This window comes from Protomyctophum bolini (genome assembly GCF_963924005.1).
Source record: "Protomyctophum bolini genome assembly, chromosome: 24".
Classification (NCBI taxonomy): Eukaryota; Metazoa; Chordata; class Actinopteri; order Myctophiformes; family Myctophidae; genus Protomyctophum; species Protomyctophum bolini.
The window spans coordinates 16,787,705-16,810,107 of record NC_137885.1 but is presented as its reverse complement, the minus strand read 5'-3'; the positions used below and the strand labels follow the sequence as shown (position 1 = coordinate 16,810,107).

Here is a 22,403-nt window from a genome sequence, read left to right as displayed (position 1 = left end):
TCATCATCGACGTCGAGGGGACTGCCATGAGCGTCCGTGCCATAAACGCCTCAAGCTTGGCCAAATAAACGGCTTCAGATTGAGATTCCTGCAGATAAGACGTGGCTCGTCCTGTCGTGGCCGTTTCGATGCCCTGCCCCGTCGACCCCCCCCCCCCCCGACTCCCCACCAGCCCCCCCCCCCCCCCCCCCCCCCCACAGACCGGAGGAGCCAGGCGGTGGTGCGCACTTCCAATTAGCGTCCCCACCTGTCGCCGCGGGTCACTGGCACAGGCATCTGCTGCCTGGCCGTGAAATTGGCCGTCTCACTTTCGTCCCTGAACTCTGTGTGGCCTATAGCGTTGGCCCCCTCCCCTGCATGCACGCACGCACGCTGATACACACATGCACACACGCGCACACACACACACACACACAGGACCCGACAGGTTATGCAGCTTTCATTGACCTCTAAGGCACTGCCAGTGTCTGTGAATAGGCGACGGGGGGGGGGGGGGGGGGGGGGTTGATATGGATGGAGAAACCATCCCCCTTTAGATACCACCATCGGTGTCATCGGTGTGGAATCGCCGGATGCAGATTCACAGAATGCATGATCCAAATCACCGTTTCTCAAATTGTTTTCTCAACGGCGGCAAGTGGGACCCCAAATAATACCATATTTTGGATTACAATGCAACTAAAATGTAACGCAATATTAAATCCTCTCTCATATTGAGGTGTTTGAACAGTACGCCGATGTTTGCAGCTCATTGCTGAATCGTCGCGCAACCTCGAAAGCCACCCTCCAACTGCAGCTATACTTCCCGTTGTGTGTGGATCGAGGGGTGTCAAATGTTAAAGGCTGAGCCCAGGAAAGAAAACACAGGCATATTAAAACGCGAGCGATATTATTTCCGAGGCGCGTACGGCCGCGTCGGGCCGGCCACACTCGCGTCATGAATACATCACTGCAGGGTGAGTGACCGGCAGTTTGCACAGCAGGTCCCGTCGTCGAGGTGAGGTTCAATAATAGTCCCCCGCCAATGAACGCGGACGGACAGACGCACGGGGGGGGGGGGGGGGGGGGCTGTCATTCAGTCATCACATAAATACAACTAGCCAATTAGAACGTCTATGGGTCGTTATGAAGGACAGGCCCCCCGGGAGCCAGCTGTGTCCGTCTATCGGTGGACTTGCTCAAGGTGTTTGTTCTTCCATTTCAAGGCAAACGTATCTACAGTTGACATTTTTAACCTGCGCCATGCTGCGTTCAAACATAGGCAGATGCAAAGACACAGTCTCTACCGTTCATCTTCAATGAAAGCCAGCAACATGAAGATACAAAGATAAATCAGACATTAGTAGCAAACAAAAAAGCTACAGCCTACAACGCTGTGTAGCTTCTAGCTTTGCAGCCCTTGAACGCAGCATCACACCAATGAGAAAACACATGAACCATGACACTATACCGGTATATCACAACCTCACAAAGAGGCAGCCATGTTGTAATGCGCATCTGGGCCGCATGCAGCCAACTGTAGCTTTTATGCCTCAGCACACTTGGCTCCTATATGATAACCAACCCACACTGATGAGCAGGAATCAATATTACACACCTTGTACAGACGGAGCACCCCAACACAGCACGACCGCTCCACACTCACACACACACACACACACACACACACACTGGCCTTGGCCATGCGGCGTGCGTGCGTGCGTGTGTGTGTGTGTGTGTGTGTGCGTGCGTGCGTGAGCTCAGAAGTAGGACGCAGAGACTTCCTATCCATAATGAATGAGATTGACAGTAAAAGGTCAAGCCCACTGTGAGTTAGCCCCCCACCCACCCACCATCTACCTTCTTCCACTTCAATAGGGGGTGATTTTTCACCGCCGCCATCGAGGAGAAGCCTCTCATGTCGGCGCATTATGTCCGACTCGCCCATGTCCCTCTAAGCCTAACCACGTAGGAATCATGAACAGTCCCCCGTATGTCCAGTTGTCCAACGTTTCAACTTTTGTACACACTTCCGTAAACTAACGGCCACACGAGTGTCACGGAAATGTGGAATACCAAAAATAGCAGATCTGCAAAAACATAGCGCGCCACTTATGATCTTGTAGATCTGCTATTTTTCAATAGCTAAAGTATAACAGAATGCTTAAAACACCAAAAGGGGTTCCCGCCCAAAATGGGTTACATTAGCTTTTGCTTAAAGGGGCATTTTCAACCTTTTACTATGTCATTATTATACCTTAAAGCTGTTGTGTGGAAATAATAAAAAGTCCCCCCATTCTGTGTTTCCTAGAACTGTACAGTAAGTATGAAAAAGATTGTGAAACACATCTTGATGACATCATCAAGATGTGTTTCACCATGTTAATGATTTTTTTCAGACCTCCACTTCTAGGAAACACAGAATGGGGGACTTTTTTGTATTATTTCCACACGACAGCTCTAAGGTATATTAATGACACAGTAAAATGTTGAAAATGAGTGGAATGCCCCTTTAAATAAAAATAAAAAAATGAACGGTTTTGGACGTGCAATGTTTTCCACCCGACAATGTGTTGCTTACAATTGCACCGCTATCGTATAGAAGGACCCCGCGAGGCAGAGCTCCACAGCTGGACAGCAAACCACCATAATAAAATAAACCAATAAATCAATGTAGTTTCAGATCGCTGTGGGGGAGGGCTCTTCCAGAGAGAGGAATTAATCCATTTAGGCCGGAGTTCAAAACATTCACTTTGAAAGAAGATAGATTCAAAGATTTGCGCCACATTTTTAAGATTTTTCAAAAATCACACCCGTGTGAACTGAGTGGTGCAACTCCCCCCCCCCTCTCTCTCTTTCGCTCTCTCATTAGCAGGCAACAGTGCAGCACTATCTCTCTCTGTTTCTGGCACAACAGCGCCCCTACTGGTACTAATAGTCATACTGGTGCTCATTAACACATACATAGGCGGACACATAGGTGAACCAACACATTGGTGAACACGGACATTGCTGTTCCTTGGGAGTGGTTGCACCACTCAAAAAAATAGCAGACCTACAAGCTCGTAGCGCGCCACTCGGTGACGTGCTATGAGCTTGTAGATCTGATATGTTTCAATAGCTAAATTATAACATAATGTTTAAAACACCAAAAGGGGTTCCCGCCCAAAATGGGTTAAAGATGAGAGAGAGAGGTAGAGAAAGAGAGCGATGGAGAGAGAGAGAGAGAGGGGGATGAGTCAGAGGTGTGGGTGGATGGTAGCAGGTGAGACCTTGGTAACAGCAAAACGGCTCACACATTTACACACCATGCACTGTAGCTGGCTGTGGCACAACCAGTGGAGGACACTACAGTAACTAACTACATGTACCTAAGTACTGTTCTTATTAAGTCAACATGATTACTTAAAAAAGGCATGATGGGCTGAACTGAAGCCGAAGCTTACTTTGCCCACCTTATTGCCGTTATTAAATAAATGATCACTGTAGTAGCATAAAGGCAACGTTAAGAGCAAACAAAAGATCATGAGATAATCAAACAAAGCTTCACATATTACTAAAAGTAGTAGTAGTACTCCCGTACTTTAACTCAAGTACACATTAGATTGAGCAACACATTTGTAGTTGACCATCTATACTCGAGTACTGTCTGGGACTGAGTACTTTACGCTCTCTCAGAAGCCCAGAAAAGAGTCAAAGTTAAATAACAAGCCTTTCTTTTGAAAACATAAACCAGGATTGATTTTTCCTTTTTTTTATTGTGATGCGAGGGAGCTTAGAGGATGAGTGGGCAAAGAGAAAACAATCATTATATGAATGAACATAACACAAAAAAGGGCTTTTACAATCCTTTCTAACTCTGAGAGCGTACCAAATGCCACCAAATGGACCCACAGGGTGCCATTTGGTTCCATCTGTATGCTCTCGGAGTTAAAAGTGTTTTGCACTGTGCATGCAAATCGATGAAAACGGGCAATCGATGCTCGCGATAACAACCCAGTTAAGGCCAGGCCTAACAGCGGCCAGCATTGCAGAGGTCGATGGCCTATATAGCGTCAGTGGGAGTGTGCTTGACACTACAGTGAGTGCTACAGTATAGTGGCTAATAAGAGCTCCCTGCGAGAACTACACATCCCAGTAGAACGGTGGTTAGTAAGGGCACACCTTAGGAACTACAAATCCCAAGACGAGGTATAGTGGTTTAAGAATAGCCTGGCGCAGCCAGACGTCATCCACCCCTAATGCATATGCATACAGCGCAGTGGTATATTAGCATCGCAACACAAGGCTAGTTTAAGAAGAGTTGGCTTCTATAGAACTACAGATCTATAGTATCTTGGTATCTTCCTCCAGTATGTCTCAACTCTGAAGGTTCTCTCTCTTCCACCTGTGTGTGTGTGTGTGTGTGTGTGTGTGTGTGTGTGTGTGTGTGTGTGTGTGTGTGTGTGTGTGTGTGTGTGTGTGTGTGTGTGTGTGCGTGCGTGCGTGTGTGTGTGTGTTTCTCTTCATCCATTTGTCAATTTAAGTAAAGACAGGTAACCCCGTTCCAGAATCACTATGGATTAACCCACCCACATTCTGAAAAGGCCTGAGAGATTTCCAAAAATCCCAACCTTAATGCGTACACACACACACACAGCTCGGAGCAACGCAACCTTAATGCGTACACACACACACAGCTCGGAGCAACGCAACAACCTTAATGCGTACACACACACACACACACACACACACACACACACACACACACAGCTCGGAGCAACGCAACAAAAATAATGGTGTCACGTTTCAACCCGACAATAACAATGTGATGTTCTGGTCAGACCGGTTCTCTCAGCGGGGGGTTATTTTAAGGCTGTAGCACTACAGTAATAGTCTTCTAGTTCAACACGCGCACGCACGCGTGCACGCACACACTCAAATACTTGCGAGGACATCGATGAATGTCTATTTTTTTGCCAAATCTACAAGCTCACTCACGCGCTGCAGAGCGAGAGGTTGTGATCTTGTGGATCTTATTCTTATGTGTTCATTGTGCGATACAACAAAGTATAAACACCTAAAAAACCCTGTATTGTGCTTTTAGCGACCCGTAAAATAATGCAATCGATCGATTAATCAAAACCATAACCTCTAAATGTCTACGCCTCAATGCTGCTTCTCACTATGTCTATTTCTCAGATTCTACTATTGCTTGTGGGGACGTTTGGCCCTCACAAGTATATCAATGCAAGGAACACACACACACACACACACACACACACACACACACGCGCGCACACACTTGCGCGTGCACACACAGATGTGGGTCAGGGCAGTGAGTGACCTAATTAGGCAGTAGAAAGTGGCAGTGAGTGCTGCGGTGCAACCACACACTGACACTTCAACGGTGGAACACTTCAGCAGCGGAGAGGAGAGGAGAGGTGTGCTCACCAGGACGACAACGCACAGCAGCAATCACAACGCCATAGTTAGTTTGATATCATCGACTGAAACTGTTACCTTTCAGGAAATGGACAGAAAGAACCCGCATTCTCAGATGGATCTTATGTAGTTATCATTCATAGACAAAAATGAATTGTCTATGAAAGGTGTATAAGTTGTAGACTTGAAAAGACAAAAAGGAATCCAAGGCACTCTGTCTTTGGTGAAAATCATAATGGTGTGTAAAAATAAATCACACCCGTGTGAACCGAGTGGTGCAACTCCCCCCCCCCCCCCCCCACCTCTCTCTCTCTCTCTCTCTCTCATTAGCAGGCAGCACTATCCCTCGCTCAGTTCTGGCACAACAGCGCCCCTACTGGTACTCATTATACGTGCTCATTAACACATACATAGGTGAACACATAGGCGGACACGGACATTGCTGTTCCTTGGAGTGGTTGCACCACTCAAAAGAAAAAATCTAAAATGTGCCTGCACGTGCAAGTCTTCGCCACAGCAACATTTTGTCCGTGCACAGACATATTGATGACCCCCGCCTGCGCCGCGTGACAGCGGGTCACTCATCTGATGAGGTCATGAGACCGACCGAGCTACGCCAGCTCGCGGCTCGTCTCACTCCCTCCTCGTCTCTCCCTCTCCTTCAACTCTGTTCCCCGTGTGTGGAGAAGACCGGAGGGATGGGTGGAGGAGGAGGAGGAGGTGGAGGAGGGATGGGTGGAGGAGGAGGAGGAGGAGGAGGGATGGGTGGATGAGGAGGAGGTGGTGGTGGTGGACTGGTGGTGGTGGAGGAGGTATAGGAGAGTGTGTGAAATCACACGGATCAAATGAAATCTGGCAAGGTTTGAATTGGGAAGGTAGGGCCGGGGTGTGTGTGTGTGTGTGCAAGGAGGCCCCCGTTGAGAAGGTACAGAGTGTGTGTGTGTGTGTGTGTGTGTGTCCGTGTCCTCAGGGCTCATCAAAGCTCTCCGCCTCCATCAAAGCGCACTGCCAACCAACCCCCCCCCCCCCCCCCCCCCCCCCCCCTCACGCACACACAAAGTTAGTTCATTGTCTGTGTGTGTGTGTGTGTGTGTGTGTGTGTGTGTACGACCCCCCCGGGCGACGTGCGCCTGCCGACTGCTGCCTACACACACACACACACACACACACACACACACACACACACGTACGTCCATACACATTCCCTCATCCGACGTGTTTGCTCTGCCCCACAGGGGTGTGGCCCGGGTTCGAGAGGATTACGCGGTGGAATGCGGCAGAGCCGAGCCCCATCTTCTGAAACAAGAGGGCGGGGGAGAGGGGGTAGGGGGAGGGGGGGTGAGGGGTAAGTTCATGTTCACCGGAGGCTCCAACTCCTCCTCACAACACCACACCACCCGAAAGCTGGGAAGTGAGTAAAAATAATTGAGTAGAAAAAAAATCTTCTTTTCCATCTCACCCTGTCCCTCTGCCTCCTCTTCTCTCACACCAACTGACGTTACGTCATGTCCTCTTTCACTACATCCATAAATCTTCTCTTTGGTCTTCTCCTGCCTGGCAGTTCAGACCTCAACATCCTTCTATCCCTCCTCCGTACCTGTCCAAACCATCTCAGTCTGGCCTCTCTTGGCTTTCTCTCCAAAACATCGGACATCCGCTGTCCCTCTGAGGTACTCGTTCCTGATCCTATCCATCCTCGTTACTCCCAGGGAAAACCTCAACATTTTAGTCTCAGTAGTTGAAAACAAAAGTATGACTTCTGACTGAAGAAACGGTAATATATTATAGTGGTTCTCAAAGTGGGGTATAGTCTTATGTATATCCATGCAGACAACTATACACCTCGCAAAATCAGAGTAATCTGTTTGGCATTTCCATTCCTCGCATAATATTGAACCAGTTTAGAGTGTTTCCACTGAAAATGAATCAGTTCAGAACCCTTAACCCATAAAAAAAAAAGTATTCTGAAAGAATATATATTCAAAGATTTGTGCCGCATTTTTACGAAAATAAATAAATAGCAGACCTAGTGTTCATGAGCTCCAGTATGAGTACCAGTAGGGGCGCTGTTGTGCCATGCAGAAACAGAGAGAGAGAGAGAGTGCTGCACTGTTGCCTGCTAATGAGAGAGAGAGAGAGAGAGAGAGAGAGAGAGGAGGGGGGGGAGAGGGGAGTGACACTACTCGGTTCACACGGGTGTGATTGTTTTCTCTCTTTTCTCAACCCTTATTCCCACGCAGACGGTTGTCGCTGCAGTGGGGCGGAAAAACCTCGTATGTCGCCAGCCGTTCCTTTTTTTTTTACCTACCTATTCTACCTGTACTGTTACTGAGCATTTTAATAAAGTTTTAATAAAGTATTCAGTAAATCAATCAACATTTGAGCGCTGTGAGCTTGTAGATGGGCTATTTTAGCTTCTGCTGTGTGTCGCCGCCGCATGACGAAGAAGGGCATTCATTTATGAAAGGAAAAAAACATATGGACATACAAGGTTTCTGCCCGACACATACGAGATGTCGGGATTAAGATGTTGTTACCGAGCGGGAGCACAAACCTGGCCGCCCACGCGCACGCACACACACACACACACACAAACACGCACACACCTGAAAGAGAGCTAGTTCCCAGTGTTTTTACCACATTCTCTCTCTCTCTCCCTCTCACCGTGCGACGAGCTGAAACGTGATACGGCTGGGACGTGGTCAACCCACGGAGAGAGACAGTGAGAGAGAGAGAGAGAGAGAGAGAGAGAGAGAGAGAGAGAGAGAGACCAGTGGTGGTGAAATTACTTTTTTGGTGCATTGTCTTTAATATGCAAGAACTAGTGTTCAGATGTTCAGCATGCATGTTGCAGACAGCTATTCTTGAGAGAGTAGGCTTTGCAGCATGATGGCATTTTTTTCTCTCATAAATCATGAAATCCTCCACTATTGTTTTTCCCCTGCAGGATCATCTCGTATGCATCCTTTTGTTGTAGTTCCACAGACAACTCTAGCTATGTTGCGTTTCGACGCGATAAACCTAACACAACTCGTTGAAAAAAGGCCACTGGTGTTCATTATCTGTTTTCTGTGAACGCCGGACCTCGCAGACTATGGGATCCGTAGTCGTGGTTGCAGCACTCCCATGGCCTGGATGGACGGTGGGAGGAAATAATGCGTATATGGGACTATACTGTTATATTGTCATTCAAATATTGGTGTTTTGCCAGTTTTTCGGAGGGGCCCCCCTTACAATATCCTCCCAGAGACCCCCAGGAAGAGTATAGCTACTGCATACAGTTGCTAACGGGGGGTCCAAATAATAACCAAACCATAAATGTCCCCGCCAGCGGGAAATGCTGTGGTCAAAGAAAGGCTTCAAATACCGTGACGCAGCCTCCATTAACAGAGCCATCCGTCGCGGGGCGACTAAAGGGTCCGACTCTGTGACATCCAATCCTAAATGTGACTCTGTAAGCAGTGTGTGTGGGGAGTCGGGACACAGAAATCACCTAGTCAGCAGACCAGTGGGGACAGACAGGGACACAGAAATCACCTAGTCAGCAGACCAGTGACAGGGACACAGAAATCACCTAGTCAGCAGACCAGTGGGGACAGACAGGGACACAGAAATCACCTAGTCAGCAGACCAGTGGGGACAGACAGGGACACAGAAATCACCTAGTCAGCAGACCAGTGGGGACAGACAGGGACACAGAAATCACCTAGTCAGCAGACCAGTGGGGACAGACAGGGACACAGAAATCACCTAGTCAGCAGACCAGTGACAGGGACACAGAAATCACCTAGTCAGCAGACCAGTGGGGACAGACAGGGACACAGAAATCACCTAGTCAGCAGACCAGTGGGGACAGACAGGGACACAGAAATCACCTAGTCAGCAGACCAGTGGGGACAGACAGGGACACAGAAATCACCTAGTCAGCAGACCAGTGGGGACAGACAGGGACACAGAAATCACCTAGTCAGCAGACCAGTGGGGACAGACAGGGACACAGAAATCACCTAGTCAGCAGACCAGTGGGGACAGACAGGGACACAGAAATCACCTAGTCAGCAGACCAGTGGGGACAGACAGGGACACAGAAATCACCTAGTCAGCAGACCAGTGGGGACAGACAGGGACACAGAAATCACCTAGTCAGCAGACCAGTGGGGACAGACAGGGACACAGAAATCACCTAGTCAGCAGACCAGTGGGGACAGACAGGGACACAGAAATCACCTAGTCAGCAGATCAGTGGGGACAGACAGGGACACAGAAATCACCTAGTCAGCAGACCAGTGGGGACAGACAGGGACACAGAAATCACCTAGTCAGCAGACCAGTGGGGACAGACAGGGACACAGAAATCACCTAGTCAGCAGACCAGTGGGGACAGACAGGGACACAGAAATCACCTAGTCAGCAGACCAGTGACAGGGACACAGAAATCACCTAGTCAGCAGACCAGTGGGGACAGACAGGGACACAGAAATCACCTAGTCAGCAGACCAGTGGGGACAGACAGGGACACAGAAATCACCTAGTCAGCAGACCAGTGGGGACAGACAGGGACACAGAAATCACCTAGTCAGCAGACCAGTGGGGACAGACAGGGACACAGAAATCACCTAGTCAGCAGACCAGTGACAGGGACACAGAAATCACCTAGTCAGCAGACCAGTGGGGACAGACAGGGACACAGAAATCACCTAGTCAGCAGACCAGTGGGGACAGACAGGGACACAGAAATCACCTAGTCAGCAGACCAGTGGGGACAGACAGGGACACAGAAATCACCTAGTCAGCAGACCAGTGGGGACAGACAGGGACACAGAAATCACCTAGTCAGCAGACCAGTGGGGACAGACAGGGACACAGAAATCACCTAGTCAGCAGACCAGTGGGGACAGACAGGGACACAGAAATCACCTAGTCAGCAGACCAGTGGGGACAGACAGGGACACAGAAATCACCTAGTCAGCAGACCAGTGGGGACAGACAGGGACACAGAAATCACCTAGTCAGCAGAACAGTGGGGACAGACAGGGACACAGAGTGCCAGAGAGAACCAGCTGGAAAGAAAAGAGAGGAATTATATATTTTAAAAAAGGCGGAGAACAGACAAAAGGCCATTGTGACGGTCACGGCTATAGTGTGACGCCCTCACATGATTTATTCCGTCCAGACAGACAGACGGATGGACGGACGGACGGACGACCTCAGACGTTCCATAAAGACGAGACATGCCTCTCTTTTTGCAAAGGTAACAAGCAGTGCTGCCTACAGTTCTACGAAAACAAGCCCAAAGGAAGCGACTTGGTTGCATGATCGCACGCACGCACAGTGTGGCACAAAGTGACGTGCTGTGCGCTTGTACAGTATATATATATATATATATATATATATATATATATATATATATATGCTATTTTTTTAATTGCCAAAGCAAAAATCTAAAATGACACAGATGCTTTCAGTTGCAATGGGTCAATATAGCATCAGGATCAGATGAGCCACTTTATCCGCAAGGACATGGGCTATTTAATCGGCATGTCCTAATGGTTAACTACAAGCTTCTGCTGTTTTCGAAAAAGAAAAAGTATTTGTCCACAAGGACAAATACTAATTAATTTGGGGGTCCTTGACATGAAAATGTTTGAGAACCACCGGTTCAAACATCAGGACACACACGTCCAAATAGGCAACTATACACGAGGCCAAGAAACCGTGACAAAACCCAACATGGTTCTTAATAAAAAAACGGATATGGCAGCCGGCAGGCAGTGGCACCAAATCACAGTAGTGGCGTCACAGGGACCTGCGATAAATGCCACTGTCCCCGTGCGTAATTGTCACGGGAAGGAAAGTCATGAGGAAGGCGTGCTCACACTAGTGATTCTAAACACACTGACTTGTCTGTCTGCACGGCCATTAGACAAACTCACTATAGTGATAACTCTAACACACTGACTTGTCTGTCTGCACGGCCATGAGACAAACTCACTATAGTGATAACTCTAACACACTGACTTGTCTGTCTGCACGGCCATTAGACAAACTCACTATAGTGATAACTCTAACACACTGACTTGGCTGTCTGCACGGCCATTAGACAAACTCACTATAGTGATAACTCTAACACACTGACTTGTCTGTCTGCACGGCCATTAGACAAACTCACTAGTGATAACTCCAACACACTGACTTGGCTGTCTGCACGGCCATTAGACAAACTCACTAGTGATAACTCTAAACACACTGACTTGTCTGTCTGCACGGCCATTAGACAAACTCACTAGTGATAACTCTAAACACACTGACTTGTCTGTCTGCACGGCCATTAGACAAACTCACTATAGTGATAACTCTAACACACTGACTTGTCTGTCTGCACGGCCATTAGACAAACTCACTATAGTGATAACTCTAACACACTGACTTGTCTGTCTGCACGGCCATTAGACAAACTCACTAGTGATAACTCCAACACACTGACTTGGCTGTCTGCACGGCCATTAGACAAACTCACTATAGTGATAACTCTAACACACTGACTTGTCTGTCTGCACGGCCATTAGACAAACTCACTAGTGATAACTCTAACACACTGACTTGTCTGTCTGCACGGCCATGAGACAAACTCAACAGACATCATATGGCAATGTCACAAGCATAAAAATAGCTCGATCTCCAAGCTTACCTATTTCCTTATATCATTAGTTACTATAATTAAAGTGAGGTCCAGGGACACCCAGGGGCCCTTGAGGGAGTTCCTGAGGGTCCCCAGCTAAATGATACATAGTTAGGAACCAAATGACTTTTGTCATCTTCATTTAATTTAATTTTAGATGGCGGTCAGCCACAAACTCAGCCAATAAAAAAAAGATACTGGTTCTGTTCTGAATTTAGTGTCGTATCCCGTCTTTCCACAAAAGAATAGAAAATGCTCGACAGTGGGCACGATAAGAACGCGGCTCGATAAGCCTGATCGATAAGGTGCTCATTTTATCAATACAAATATACGAGCTCAATCCGAATTGCCAGGCACGCGTGGCGTGACACCAGCATGCCATGAAATGTAAATCAGCCAAAAAGCATAACTTTTCATGAATTAAACCAAAATTATGATTTTTTTCAGTAACTTCACGAAAAATCTAAGAAATTCCATAAATTAGAACAAAATAAGTAGTGAAAATAGCCGAACTACAAGCTCACAACGCGGCACAAAGCGACGCATTGTGAGCTTGTAGATCTGCTAGTGTCACTAGTTTGGGTCCAGGTATGAACGTGACCGTCTAATGAATTTTTGGGCCACGGCCTGGAAACACATGGCCTAGCTGAATACAGCTGGAAGCCGCACGCTCCGTGAACGTGTAGTTTGTACTGCAAAAAAAGGAAAGAAGATCAAAGCGCTCCTTGTCATTTTAGCATAGACTTCTAAACCAAAAACAACATCCCTGAGACCTGCTTTGACAAAACCCCCACTGGCTCCCCGAACTTGATGTGAATACATTTTAAATATTTTATTTCTTGTAAAGGACGTCACAGTATGGTCTTTTTTTGTGCTATTCAGAGAGACAGGTAATTGTAGCATGGATGCATCGTTCCTGAAACCCCCTCGGGATATGGGGGTGAGGGGGGGGGCTGTGGCTACAAAAAGCTATGGAAGAAATGCTGAGGGCAGCATTGTAGAGGCTGGACGACGCTTGCTGCCAGTGTTGCCATGTCTGCATAATATGTAAGCTGTGGTGGACAAAGTGCTCAGGTTTTTTTGAGGGGCGCCAGCCCCTCCTATATGCCCAGCTTTCCGGGTTTGCATTGAAACATTGAAGACAAAAGTGAAGATGGAAAAGTGTGAAATATTAGAAAATAGTCGATCTACAAGCTCACAGCTTGTAATTTGTCTATTTAACCCATTTAGACCGAGTTAAAAACATTCACTTTGAAAGAATATATATTCAAAGATTTGCGCCACATTTTTACGATTTTTCCTACAAGCTCATAGCGCGCCACCGGCGCGCTATGAGCTTGTAGGAAAAATGAGCTTGTAGATCTGCTACTTTTCAATAGCTAAATTATAACATAATGTTTAAAACACCAAAAGGGGTTCCTGTAGGTGTGCTCATGCGTTAGTAAGTAGCTTCTTTTGGGCTCGTTTTCATAGACCTGGTTGCTTATTCCTCCCACAGAGTCTGGCAACGCCGCATCACTTGCCGCATCGGGTTACATTTTGACAAGAAGAGAGAGCCGTCAACGAGGGCTGGCGGTGACAGCAGTCGTTTCTCACCTTGGGGTTTAGACTCGATGCAAAGCCCAGCGGAAAAATGCAAAGCCAGCAGCATTTTGGCCTCTGTGGGTCCTATTTTATTTTCTGCCGGACACTCCTCTCTGCGTAACATAACACAGAAGACTGCTTATGTGATCCCATCCCCCTACTAGCCCAACCCCTCAAGTTGCAAGTAAAGTACATTTACTACTGAAGTACTGTACTCGATTACAATCTTGAGGTACTTTTTGGGGTACTTAAGTACAGTCATTCGAGTACATGTACTTTACTCTCCGTCACTGACTGTGTCAACCATGGCCTTATACCATCGGGCACTCTGATCAGTTGACAGGGAGAGAGAGATGGGGAGGGGGAAGAGAGAGAGAGAGAGAGAGAGAGAGAGAGAGAGAGAGAGAGAGCGAGAGAGAGAGCTCAAAGACCCGCTTGTTCTCTGGGTGCTGTCCGTAATGGGGAAAGCACACATCGAAAGATTTTAACACTTTCCATTTCAAAGCTATACAGGTCAGTGTTGATTTCGATGACGGAACATGTTCGCCGACTACCTATTTTCACAGGCGAAAACTAAATAAAAACTAAGCTCGACTAAAACTTAATATATTGACAAATTCCGTCCACAAATAAAAACTATACTAAAATAGACTAGTGGAGAAGAGATTCAGTAGGACTAAAAGACAAGTAATTTTATGTTTGGTTGCGCTCTGAACATCTACAAGCTCGCAACGTGTTCTGAGCTGGTAGATCGTTTATTTTCAGCATGTAAAAGTGTAAAATCAGCAATTACGGCACCACCAAGGCTGCCAAAATACATTTATGTCAAATCCTGCTATTCTCTCTAAGTCTACTGCACTGTCCGTGGGTCTTGAACATAACCGCCATGTCCTGTCCCAATGTCTGTCTTCATCATGCATGTCGTTTGCAATATTAACGCTTCTAAAGAGGACTATATCAGACTTATTAGCGCGAGGTATAATAATGGAACATTTCACCTCGCGGTTTTGGGGGGGGGGGGGGGGGGGGGGGGAATGGAAGGCGGGGCTTTTCAGAGTAATATTGCCATCATCTGCTTGGCACTCTATAGCGCCTTTAATTCTAATTCTGAAAAGTGTTAAAACTTTTACGCCGTGTTAAATACTATAGATCTCAACCTCACAGCGAGAGGAGGTTCTCCGCCGTTGCCAGCCAGCCGCTCGGCTCGGCGAGGTTTGCGGCGGTTTGAACTTTGCTAAGTGTTCATTATTTAGACGCCGGGGCGCAGCAATTTGCAGCTGCTGCTGGCTGGTTGCTCAGCCCGCCCCCACAAGTCATTATTATGCCTGTGCGATGTTTACGCAGCACAATTCCACCGTGAGTCAGCAGCAGCACCTCCACCACCGCCGCCACAAACTGTGTGTGTGTGTGTGTGTGTGTGTGTGTGTGTGTGTGTGTGTGTGTGTGTGTGCTCTCTGCTGCACAATGCGCTGCATGTGCCGTCTGCGAGGTGTCCTCTGCTGTTGGGCCAACCTCGGGGGAAAAACAATGACTTCACACTAAAGCAAGTTCTATAGTGTAGTGGTGGGTGTCGAACGCACTGTACTGTACTGGTGCTGCCATTTAAACGAGCCCCGGGTTAACGAGACGGAAGAGTAATTACTTTATTTGGGTAATAAGTAAGCCTTTCTGCCAGGCCATGTACGTGCTGTACGTGGCCCTTATAGGGGCCTATCGCTCTCGTTTCCACTGGTGGAAAAAGTACTCGCATTTTTTCACTTAAGTGGTGAAAGTATCAATGCTGTAATTTTAAGTTTTTCAAATGTTTAAAAAAAACCTTTTGGAAATAGCAGATCTACAAGCTCACAATCGGCTATTTTCCAAATGGCCGAAATGTATTAAAGTGGTTACACGTATACGTTTTGTAATGATAATGAAAATCTACAGAGTAACTAGTAAACTAAAGTTTTCAAATAAATGTAGTGGAGTAGAAGTATTGGGAATTTGAAATACTACTACTAACACCTCAAGTACCGCACGTGTACTTGACTGCAGTACTCAAGTATATACTTAGTTACTTTCCACCACTGCCACATTTGACCCTGGGTCTCCTGTGAAAGTGTTCTTTACCATTGAACTAATAGGGCATGCCTGCTTGCTCAGCTGAGAAATAGTCAGATAGTTTTGACCCTGGGGTCAAAGGTCAAAATTCCAGCCAAACCAGAAACAGGACGTGTCAAAGGTCATGTCCAACCTAGACACACGATCTAAATGTCTCAATGGAATGGAATGAACTTTTTAGATAACCAAGTATTTCAATCATGTAGATCTTCTTTTTTTTTTATCTTGTCTTTTGTAAATTCGATCTTCTATCAATGTTTTTTTTTATTGTGTCTTATAGGTATAGTGGCCTCGTATAAGCCCCTGTTGGGCTTCTTGCCTCCTTCTAGCACTTTCCCTTTTTATATTATTGTACATCAAATCAGTGTATGTTGAATTGTATTGTTTTTACGGACAAATAAAATCAAACACCAAATCAAGAGCAGGGAGACCAAAAACAACCACCGCAGTCGTGCAAGTTATTGAATTAGCATACGGTACTCTACCTGGTAGAGTATGCTAAATTATGGAGTTGGTAACCAAATGGACCATAATTTAATCGTTTCATTTTACGATCTCAAGAGTTCTCAAGAGCATGTCTAAAATAAATGTCAGAGCTGAAATCAACATGTAAATATGAAATACATGCCCAAACATGTAGCTAGGTGTAATGTTAGAGACCACAGAAGTGAACCTTTCAAGCCCGTTTTCTCAACTCGCTGTTTTCTGCAAGACATTACTCTACTGTATAAGCCATATCTACAAAACTGGTGGGTCAAACTGAACAACCAATATGTCAATTTGAAGCTATGATCCCCTGCTTTCACATGACATGAAAAAAACGAAAATTCAAAAAAATCCAATGGCAGTCTCTCAGTCAAATTTAGTCACAAATGGTGGTCCGTGACTCTATAAAAAAATGGACCTTGATATGAAAAGGGTTGAAAACCACTAGTCTAGACTAGGGTTGAAGTGGTAGAACCCAATGGAAACCCCCCTTCAAGGACCCCTGGGACTTTGAGAACCCTTGCCCCGTATAGCACCTTCCGACCCCGCCCTGGGAGCACGCCACGCCCTCCCTGGCGGAGATAACCCTATCAGGTGTTAAGAGGAGGGGTGAGGAGACCCAGGAACGTGATACGGGTGTAATGGGTGGGGGGGGCAGATTTACCTAATGCATAATAAAAGCCTTCATTCTATCTCTCTCGCTCTCTCTCTCTCAGTCACAAGGGCAAGACTCCGTGAGAGAGGGGGCACGAGTTAAGAGTAACAGAGAATCCTGTATTCTCATTTAGAGATGGGGATGGAGAGAGAGAGAGGGAGGTGGGGGCAGGCTAGAGAGGCAGGCCATTTTCAAATGAATTTCATGAAAAACTTGTGAAATGGGACAATCTACATAATGAGTACTTTTTAAACTTTCGGTACAAATATTCTAATGCCAATAAGTTTGTTCCTTTGCTCCAAGTACATTTTGAATTGCAACAACACATTTTATTGTGGTATTGATATACTTTTTACTTTTACTTTTCCTTCGCATTGAGGTCTCTAAACCCACTTCGATCGTTTCCTCGTTTCTCCTCAAGAGATCGACCGCAGAGGTTGAGTTTTTCGAGCGGACAGACATGCAGCAACGTAAAACGGTGGCCGCCCCGGGGATGAATGTCAGACTCAGGCCTCTACCAAGCCCCTCGACCCCAACACCCCCCCCCCACACACACACACACACACACACACACTCCGCGTGGCGCAATAACTAAAATCGATGGCGAGTGGCATCAGCTGTCGGCTCATTAAGCCGCCATGGGGGTCCCTGATGCGGGCGGGCAGCTGTGGGAGGCCGTCAGTCAGTTCGTGGCCGATTGCCGAGCAATAACTCAGCCGTGGCTTAACCATGAACTAAGCCCTCGTCTAGGAACACAGCTGATAGCGCCATAAATAAGGCTTGTTTTTAGCCTGTCGGATAAATAAAATGACCAGCCAGCGACCCCGGGGACAACGGGATGCATGCAATGAAGTGGCAGCGCGGGCGCCCCATCAAACTGGCTCTGTGTGTAAGTGAGGCGGGCGTTATGTCCCAACGAAGAATGATTAGTACTAGTTGTAGTTGGGAAATAGCCGGTCTACAAGCTCACAGCATCATAGCTTTTTCATCCTCTATTTGCGGCATAGCCACCCCACCGGCCTACTTGGGATCAATGCAAGCTTGCAAGTTTACCTAGTATGCAATACCCGTTGTCATAGCACCCGTTTTAACCTTAATCTTTTCCGTAATTCCATGAAGAAATCAATGACAAATCTAAAAAATTCCATACATTTAGAAAACAAATGTGTAAGTAGTTGTGTTTGTGGCTTGTAGATCTACCATTTTCACTATCCTGGTCCTGGGCAAATGTCTAATTTCGGTGAGAACCACTGTACTGAGGTCAACAACTTGCTGAAATGTAAAAAATCGTTGCAGTCGGTCAGAAACATCTCATCTCCGTATTCTAACATTGTTTGATTTATTATTTTCTTAGATCAATATCCGACTTGATCACAGTACAGCGTCACGCAAAATAAAGAGGCATCACATCCACAAGCTCCAATTTTATATCCTGTAAAGTAAACAGTTTTGGACACGTGAGGTTTAATATGAGATGTAAATATAGCACCCGGGGGGGGGGGGGGGGGTCCTTCGTTTTATTTTTACTTTTTAACAGGAAACGGGGGGGGGGGGGGGGGGGGGGGGGGGTGTACAACCACATACTGACGGGAGCCCCACCTTAAAAAGCTGTAAGTGGAACTCTCACGGGACGTCGCGGTAATGCAGCACAACGCCATCGAAATAGAGTGGGGGGCCTATTTTAACGGCATCAGTGAAGCGTTCCTCGACAACACACACGCACGCACACGTACGAAACCCCCCCACCCCCCACCCGTGGTACCGAGTTCAACTATTCTGCGGTGAATAAAAATAATTTTTTTTTATTAAACCCTTTAGCTAGCTTAAGACCCAAAAGAGACTCAAATGTCTTTGCCGAAATGAGTCGATCTACAAGCTCATACACATCAGCTATTTTCGCAAGGCAACACATTGTGAGCTTGTAGGTCGGCTATATTTTGGCGGAGAAATGTGGGTGTGCAGCAGCGGACAGTTGTTAACTAAAGTCCAGTGTCCTCAGACTACAGGGGTTTAAATGGTTAAAAACTATGCTATAGATAGTTTCATACCAACAAAAAAAAAAACCCTGAGCTTTCGTCACAGTTCCAGATTTCTTGCTCCAGTTTCTTAGTTTCTTAGGCGATTTATCATTGTCGCAGCTGTGTGCTTCCCCCCCCCCCCCTCTCTCTCTCTCTCCTGTTGTGCAAAAACAAAACAAAAAAATCTGCGTTGCTCCTCACTGCGGATATGTCTAATTTTCGGTACGCGTGGGGCCTCGTGTCAAGCGACCTTGTTAGAAGACAGGGGGACGGGGGGGGAACGGGGGGATGGGGACCTTGGAAAAAGAACTCCTCGAGCCAAGTCCAGAGTGCGGAACATCTGCAGAGGAAAATAAACGGAAAAAGAAAGGCCTTCATAAACAAATCGGCGCTGTGTCGAGTGGAAACCTCAAAAACGGTTACTTCTTCTCAGGGAATGAATGTGGATACAGTGTAGCTCTTATTTAGTCACAAGCTCTTGTTAATGCTTTTGGATTGCTTTAATATTCATAAAACCTTAACCCACAGACCACTTTCCCATTCTTTATTTTAATTTTTATATAAATAAATGAAGTTCCAGATATACAAGTTCACAAGGCGTCACATGGCGACACATGTTGAGCTTGTAGCAGCGGCATTTTTGTATGATGAAGTAGGCCATACGTTGGGCAACTGGCAGGTTAATTTTGGAATACTGATATATTATTGATTTCAGCTGTTACAAATCCAAACATGCAAACATGACCCGCTTTAATTACTTCAGTTTAAATTAGTAGCTTAATGAGTAGTAGTATTAAAAATAATGTTATTGTCTTCTTTATGTCCAATGAATTTGTATTTAAAGTTAACATAACTATAATTAAAGGAATTACTTTTCAGGATTCCAATTAATAAATAGCAAAAAGCAATTCGGGATTTCAATTCAAATAATGAACGCGTCGCACTGCGACACGTTTTGAGCTTGTAGATCGGCTATTTTTGCTACGACAGTAATATGCAATGTGGCCCCTCTGGAGTGAGTGTGGAAATATAGTGGCCCTCTCCATCTTCACAGTTGCCCATCCCTGAAGTAGGCCATTCCTTCACTGAAAAGTTGAAATATGGAGATAAAAGGTTTCCGCCGCAACTGCAATGACATAATCCTCCCATACAAAGGGCTATAAAAGGGCATACAGCAGGACAGGCGTACTGTACAAGGAGATATGAAACTGATAGTTTTGTGCTCACCCTCCCGTCTGCCGTCCTTACTGAAGGAACTACAGCAGTCATGGTTTTCAACGCGTTATATATTCGGCATTTGAGCCACGGAGGCACGGACAACCATTCGATGCGAGTTAGACCCAAACCTGTCACCATTAGGAGAGATAACCAGGCAAACATTGATAAAAATGACAATTCTTCTACATTCTCTAATTGTTTGCAGAAGTAATGCAGATGTTTAACAATAATCTAACTCTTGAGAGCGTAGAATGTTTTCATTGTTACGCTCTCAAGAGTTAAAGATCTAGAAGGGTCCATTGCATTTGGTAACCAACTGTTCCGTCATTTAGCTGGGGACCACCTGGAACCCCCTCAAGGACCACTGGTGGTCCCCGGACCACTGGTTGAAAACCACCGAACTACAGTATTCACTAAAGAACAACTTAACAGGTTAATTAGGACCGCAACTATCGACCATCTTCTCATTGATTATCCAGTTCATTACCGTTTCTGATTAATCGAATAAAAGAGAAGGATGAAGAGCCTTCCAAGGTCAAAACATGTTAAGAAAAAAAAGAAGGCTGTTAATTTTTTTTTACTTCCGAGTTATTAAGAGGGAATCGTTAAAAGTCCAAAACGGTCCCAAGCCCTCGAAATAATCTACAGCTATAATCTTGTGACATTCAGGGTTACCCATTTTGGGCGGGAACCCCTTTTGGTGTTGGCATTATGTTATGCTTTAGCTATTGAAAAATAGCAGATCTACAAGCTCATAGCACGCCACCGAGTGGCGCCCTACGAGCTTATGGGTCTGCTATTTTTGAGAACCACTGACATAGAAACATAGCTTTTTCAGAAAACTGTCAAAATGGGTTAAGGGCTGCCGTGCAAACTGACACACACACACACACAACTCCGCAGACCGTGATTGATTGATTTGGCTTCCCATGTGGTTTTGTTGGTAATGTTTCTGTGTAACAGCTGATGACGAGCGTCCAGGAATAGAAGCCGTTGGCTACGAGTCGAAGTGTTAAGATCATATGTTGGCCTGCCGCGGCAGCGCATGGCGGACATGGCGCGGTAACGTTAGACCCGAGCATATAAAAACAAAGCGCTTAAAGTATACACGAGCATAGATGCGCGCACACACGCATGCATGCACACACACACGCACGCTTGTATTACTATACTTGTTAAGATACATTTTAGGATGACAATTTAAGGGTTTCCATTTCTACACATTTATTTTAATCCTAAACCTGAATATAGCTCACAGCGGCATTTTTTTCCCGGTGCACGACCCCAACACTCAACCAAGTATGAATCCGGCATAATACTAACCCCTATTCCTAATCATAACCAGAAACGTTTTCCAATTTGCAAGCACAATTGTAAGAATCTTTACCAGAAAAACAACCATTTCTCAAGTTGAAAATGTTCCTCAAATTCTACTATCTACATTGGGCCCTCACAAGTACACGCACACACACACACACACACACACACACACACACTGGTGGCAGAGAACCTGACAGGAGAGCTGTTTGGCTTTTAGCTCCAATAGGTCAGGCTTGTCTTGGCTGAGTGCAGCATTAGCATCCGAGACCTGAGACCACACGCTAATTTGAGCGGACAGCCTACACCCGGCACCCATTAGCACCCGCTGGGCGCTGACCTTTCCGTCTACGTCACATGTAGTGTTTGATAGTAGTGTTCTCACATGTCTCACCCCCTTCTCTCTCCGCTCCCTCCATTGGCTCCCGGGTTGTTGCCCGCACAAAACACGGATGCTGGCCTACAAAGCAACCAAAAGGTATGGCAACCGCCAGATCTTCTTCAAAGTCTGATCCAACCCTACAATCAAACCCTTGATGCTGAGTGCCAAGCAGGGAGGCACTGGGTCCCCCAGGCTTTGGTATGGTAGGGATCGAACCCTGACCTCCCCGTCTCAGCGCGGACACGCTAACCATCTGGTTATGGACACAACATAATGGAAGGATACGGAGCCAGAACCTCAACCACAACATTGCATCGTACAGTATGTATGTATTGTATCTTACATGATGAATTGAGGAAAACGGACCACAATGCAAAGAAGCCCCCCGAGGCTTTCCAATGCATGTCCTTTCAGCATAACGTTTGACTGTACGTACTACGGATTTATTTAACAATCTTGTTAATAAAGAATTCAATAAATCAAAATCAATCAATTTCCTTCACTTTACCCTTGGTGTCTCTTACTCTTTATGTGTCACGGCAAGAGCCAGCTCTGAAAAAT

The 22,403-nt window shown here is 46.2% G+C and overlaps 1 protein-coding gene across 8 annotated transcripts in view; it reads right to left on the bottom strand.

Moving 5' to 3' along the window:
• The window catches only part of LOC308311995 (muscleblind-like protein 2a), a 102,077-nt gene that overhangs the window by 50,420 nt on the left and 29,254 nt on the right, over positions 1-22,403 (bottom strand). The window lies entirely within an intron of this gene.